We start from the raw sequence: 6,000 nt of genomic DNA, 5'->3' as shown, positions 1-6,000 counted from the left end.
AAATTAACTCACAGATTGCTCTTGGGTACTGTATAGAAACCTACAACTACTCCCAGGCCGACCGAATTAAAAGTGTGTGGGCACGGGATAAATATTGTAAATAAAGGATTTGAAGATTTGTTTTATATCTGCCCCATGTGGGATTAGAACTCACAACCATTGAACTATGAGCCAGCTGACGGACCGAAAGGGGGTAGTCCAAAATAGGGGAGGGTTGTCAAACTTTATTTTTTTGCTTTGGGGAGGGTTGTGAGGTTTTTTATTGGGCACAGGGTAGGGTAGTGCATTTCTTCACAGGTTTACATTCGGTCTTTTGCAGGTTTTACTATATAATTTCTTCCATCCTAGCCAAATTTCCTCATCTGCTTGCATGCCCCCTCCCCTATATCAAGGCGTTTTCGTACTTCCCTTATGCACTACGATTTTCCATGTGCTCATTTTTACTATACCACAGGTCAATATAGTCTACCAGTCTAACACTATCTTGCCCTTTATCCACAATTCATAGTGAAAAATAGTGGTGGGTGGATCGTTTGTACAGATCTGAAATATGCTAACTAGCAATCATACAACGCATAAAAGCATTCAAAGTTGCATACATTTTCAATATGAATCCACAAGAACAAATAGGAATAGCTGATGTGGGTTCGATTCCCACGGGGGCTCAGTATGAAAAATAAAAAAGAATGTATGCACTCACTAACTGTAAGTTGCTCTGGATAAGAGCGTCTGCTAAATGACTAAAATGTAAATGTACATAAACAGCGGAGAGGCCAGGTGCATCATTGCGCATGAAAGAACAGTGAGGACATAAGACACAAAAAGTTCCCTATTGATCTTGTTTAGGGACAATACAATTATCCTACCTAGACTAGCCTAAAACACAATGCAACGAATAATTGCATTACTGTTTTCAAGTGAGTACAAAGTTCTACTCTAGGCTGTAGTGAAAATGTCATTTGAATAACGGTGCAAAAACCCTGTGAATGTTTCATTCCATTTGGATCAGTTGTGGGTCTACTCTCGACAGTTTATAGAAAGGCATAGTAGCAGGCCGGTCTGGCTGTATTTTTACTTCTGATACTGAATGCGCTGTCTGTTGCAGATCATCATTCTCCCAAGTCGTCCTATAATAATCTGGCCACATATGCTCCCGGCAGGCCCAGTTAATTAAGGAAAGCTTAACACGCGCTCTGCCTCCTCTCCAATCCGAGCGGCTATTCCTTGCACACCTAGAACGCTTCAATATAGCCTAAATATTGATCATTTAACCTCTTAAACTGACAGTCCCCGAAATCGGGCACTAGAATTACTTTAAGAAATATGTACTGTATATGTTTACATTACTTATTTATTTATTTTATTAAGTCAGAAGACAGCAATCCAGACCTTCCTAGGACCTTGTAAACGTCCTCTGTCGAATAAACTTTTAAAATGTATTACCTTTTACATCTGGCATAAACACATATGCCACTCCTAATTGCCACATCTTCAATTTAAGCCTACTAGAAAGTGTGTGCCCTCAGGCCTGGAGGGAAGCTAAAGTCATTCCGCTACCCAAGAATAGTAAAGCCCCCTTTACTGGCTCAAATAGCCGACCAATCAGCCTGTTACCAACCCTTAGTAAACTTCTGGAAAAAATTGTGTTTGACCAGGGAAATTGCTGTTTCACAGTAAACAAACTGACAACAGACTTTCAGCACGCTTATAGGGAAGGACACTTAACAAGCACAGCATTTACACAAATAACTGATGAAATGTATGATAAAATGATTGTTGGGGCTGTCTTGTTAGACTTCAGTGCAGCTTTTGACATTATCGATCATAGTCTGCTGCTGAAAAAATGTATGTGTTACGCCTTTACACCCTCTGCTATAATGTGGATAAAGAGTTACTCGTCTAACAGAAAACAGAGGGTGTTCTTTAATGGAATTCCCAGGGTAGCTGTTTAGGCCCCTTACTTTTTTCCATCTTTACTAACGACATGCCACTGGCTTTAAGTAAAGCCAGTGTGTCTATGTATGCGGATGACTCAATACTATACACGTCAACTACTACAGCAACTGAAATAACTGCAATACTTAACAAAGAGTTGCAGTTAGTTTCAGAGTGGGTGGCTAGGAATAAATTAGTCCTAAATATTTCCAAAACTAAAATCATTGTATTTGGGACAAATCATTCACTAAACCCTAAACCTCAACTACATCTCGTAATGAATAATGTGGAAATTTAGCAAGTTGAGGTGACTAAACTGCTTGGCATAACCCTGGATTGTAACCTGTCATGGTCAAAACATATTGATACAACAGTAGCTAAAATGGGGAGAAGTCTGTCCATAATAAAGCGCTTCTCTGGCTTCTTAACAACACTATCAACAAGGCAGGTCCTACAGGCCCTAGTTTTGTCACACCTAGACTACTGTTCAGTCGTGTGGTCAGGTGCCACAAAGAGGGACTTGAGAAAATACTAGCACACAGCTCAGACACCCATGCATACCCCACAAGACATGCCACCAGAGGTCTCTTCACAGTCCCCAAGTCCAGAACAGACTATGGGAGGCGCACAGTACTACATAGAGCCATGACTACATGAAACTCTATTCCACATCAGGTAACTGATGCAAGCAGTAGAATCAGATTTTTTTTAAACAGGTAAAAATACAATTTATGGAACAACGGGGACTGTGAAGAGACACACAAAGGTTGTATGGTGGTATTAAACATTTTGTATTGTAGATATGTAGTGGTGTAATAATGTTATATGATGGACTGTTTTAGCTTGTGTTTTACATGTTTGGACACCAGGAAGAGTAGCTTCTGCCTTGGCAGCAGCTAATGGGGATCCCAAATAAATACAAACACAACCAATCACAATGTTTTAATCTGATTAGGCTACTTCAAAAGTCTCCTGTAGTCATGCACACGTTCATAAAATATATAATTCCAGCGTCCTCAAAATGGCTTGACATTAACCAGGTTTCCATCCAATCTATTTATGCTGAATAAAGTAGCCTACATGTCGGATAAAATATGTAATGACATCATGGGAAGGGTAGGTAACAACCATAAGGGTAGGTAACAACACATCCGCCACGCTAATCCTCAACACGGGGGCCCCTCAGGGGTGCATGCTCAGTCCCCTCCTGTACTCCCTGTTCACTCATGACTGCATGGCCAGGCACGACTCCAACACCATCATTAAGTTTGCCGATGATACAACAGTGGTAGGCCTGATCACCGCAACGACGAGACAGCCTATAGGGAGGAGGTCAGAGACCTGGCCGTGTGGTGCCAGGACAACAACCACTCTGTCAACGTGATCAAGACAAAGGAGATGATTGTGGACTACAGGAAAAAGAAGAGGACCGAGCACGCCCCCATTCTCATTGACGGGGCTGTAGTGGAGCAGGTTGAGAGCTTCAAGTTCCTCGGTGTCCACATCACCAACAAACTAATATGGTCCAAGCACACCAAGACAGTCGTGAAGAGGGCACGACAAAACCTATTCCCCCTCAGGAGACTGAAAAGATTTGGCATGGGTCCTCAGATCATCAAAAGGTTCTACAGCTGCACCATCGAGAGCATCCTGACTGGTTGCATCACTGCCTGGTATGGCAACTGCTCGGCCTCCGATCGCAAGGCACTACAGAGGGTAGTGCATACAGACCAGTACATCCATGGGGCCTAGCTTCCTGCCGTCCAGGATCTCTATACCAGGTGGTGTCAGAGGCAGGCCCAAACAATTGTCAAAGACTCCAGCCACCCTAGTAATAGACTGTTCTCTCTGCTACCGCACGGCAAGCGGTACCGGAGCACCAAGTCTAGGTCCAAGAGGCTTCTAAACAGCTTCTTCCTCCAATCCATAAGACTCATGAACATCTAATCAAATGGCTACCCAGACTATTTGCATTGCCCCCCCGACTAACCGGTGCCCTCGCACATTGAGTCTGTGCCGGTACCCCCTGTCTATAGCCTCGCTATTGTTATTTTACTATTGTTATTTTACTGCTGCTCTTTAATTATTTGTTACTTTTAATTCTTTTTTTTTGTTGGGTATTCTTTCTTAAAACTGCATTGTTGGTTAATAGCTTGTAAATAAGCATTTCCTGTTAGGTCTACACCTGTTGTATTCATCGCATGTGACAAATACAATTTGATTTGATTTGCATTTTATTAGGCTACAGATGAAATAAATTATGATTAACTTCACAGGTTGGTGAAAGTGCATGGAGATGAGCTTGATGATCCTTTCAATAAATATTGAAGGTCTTATAATGGTGACATGATTATTGATGCTTGGCTGCCATTTGACAAATAAAAATAGTCACTCATGTAGTAGGCTATACCTGCACTGTATCTGCGAGCTGTTGGCTAGAGTCAATGTGCCAATGCCAGAGTGGGCACATTCGCTATACCTACACAATATGTATTGTGACAAAACCACCAGTAGGCCTAGAGTTGAAAATGCGATGGGGGAAACCCATTTAACTTTTATTTTTTATTCAGTACATGGGAATTTAACCTCAAAAGTTATTTTTATGTGCAAGTGTCACTTCTACTCACGCTCCCCCACTCGACGTCGCTGGTATACTAACCACCGGTCCTGGTAACCCATCTTTAACCACACCTGTGCCCCATCATGAGGCACACCTGGACTCCATCACTACTCTGATAACTCCCCCTTTATCTAGCACTCCCTACCATACTTTTCAGGCAGTATTCGTTGTGTGTTTATGTCCAGACACGTCTCTTGTTTTGGATCGCGCTATGTTCTTTATGATTATTAAACTCACCACCTGCTTCCTGACTCCCAGCGTCATCATTACAGCAAGTCAATTTGATGGAAACACAACTCTGATGGGAAAATGCGACAGGGTTTCCATTAGCTGGTAATTGCTGGGTTTTGGCCAATAAAAACTGTAAAGCTGATAAAATTGTAGCGGGCCAAATTGTCCAGGAGAGGCTGTCTATCATAGCCTACATCCCGAATTTCCACCATTCTCCCTCTTGGCCTAGGCAACTGTTGATTCGGAAGATGGAGGCATTTTTCATTGAAGTTAAACAACAGTTGGAGGAGAATGAGTGTGCCTATAGTGAAAAGCCTACAAGGGGAATTTAATATACGTTTTAATGTTGTAGTTGACTAAGATTAGAAGAACGTTGGCGCAACCAAATGCAGGCTACACTCTTGGAAAAAAAGGTTTCTATCGCTTGCTTCATATGGTGCCATTTATGAATTATGACTATTACTAATAAATAGTAATATTTTTTGCTAAGAATATAATATAATAAACAATTAAATAAAAATAATACAAGCATAGTTTTGAGGTTGTATTGTCATTATATGCAAAAATAGTTTTGAAATTTGCACTTGTGGCCAAAGAGACATCTCTTAGTTTGAATGATGGCCCACTCAATCTACCAACTCTGGCTGACTGCTTTATGGAACAGTACAGTATGGATTGTTGCTTGGCTGGTTCCTGAGAAGAAAAAATAGCAAAAATATGAGTTAATCTTCAGAAATAAGCATGAGTTAATGTGCCAAAATGAAGACATACAGTGGGGGAAAAAAGTATTTAGTCAGCCACCAATTGTGCAAGTTCTCCCACTTAAAAAGATGAGAGGCCTGTAATTTTCATCATAGGTACACGTCAACTATGACAGACAAAATGAGAAAAAAAAATCCAGAAAATCACATTGTAGGATTTTTAATGAATTTATTTGCAAATTATGGTGGAAAATAAGTATTTGGTCAATAACAAAAGTTTCTCAATACTTTGTTATATACCATTTGTTGGCAATAACACAGGTCTAATGTTTTCTGTAAGTCTTCACAAGGTTTTCACACACTGTTGCTGGTATTCTGGCCCATTCCTCCATGCAGATCTCCTCTAGAGCAGTGATGTTTTGGGGCTGTCGCTGGGCAACACGGACTTTCAACTCCCTCCAAAGATTTTCTATGGGGTTGAGATCTGGAGACTGGCTAGGCCACTCCAGGACC

This window comes from Coregonus clupeaformis, chromosome 30, assembly GCF_020615455.1.
Source record: "Coregonus clupeaformis isolate EN_2021a chromosome 30, ASM2061545v1, whole genome shotgun sequence".
In the NCBI taxonomy this organism is placed as follows: Eukaryota; Metazoa; Chordata; class Actinopteri; order Salmoniformes; family Salmonidae; genus Coregonus; species Coregonus clupeaformis.
The sequence above is the reverse complement of the archived record's forward strand: the minus strand, read 5'-3'. Positions refer to the sequence as shown.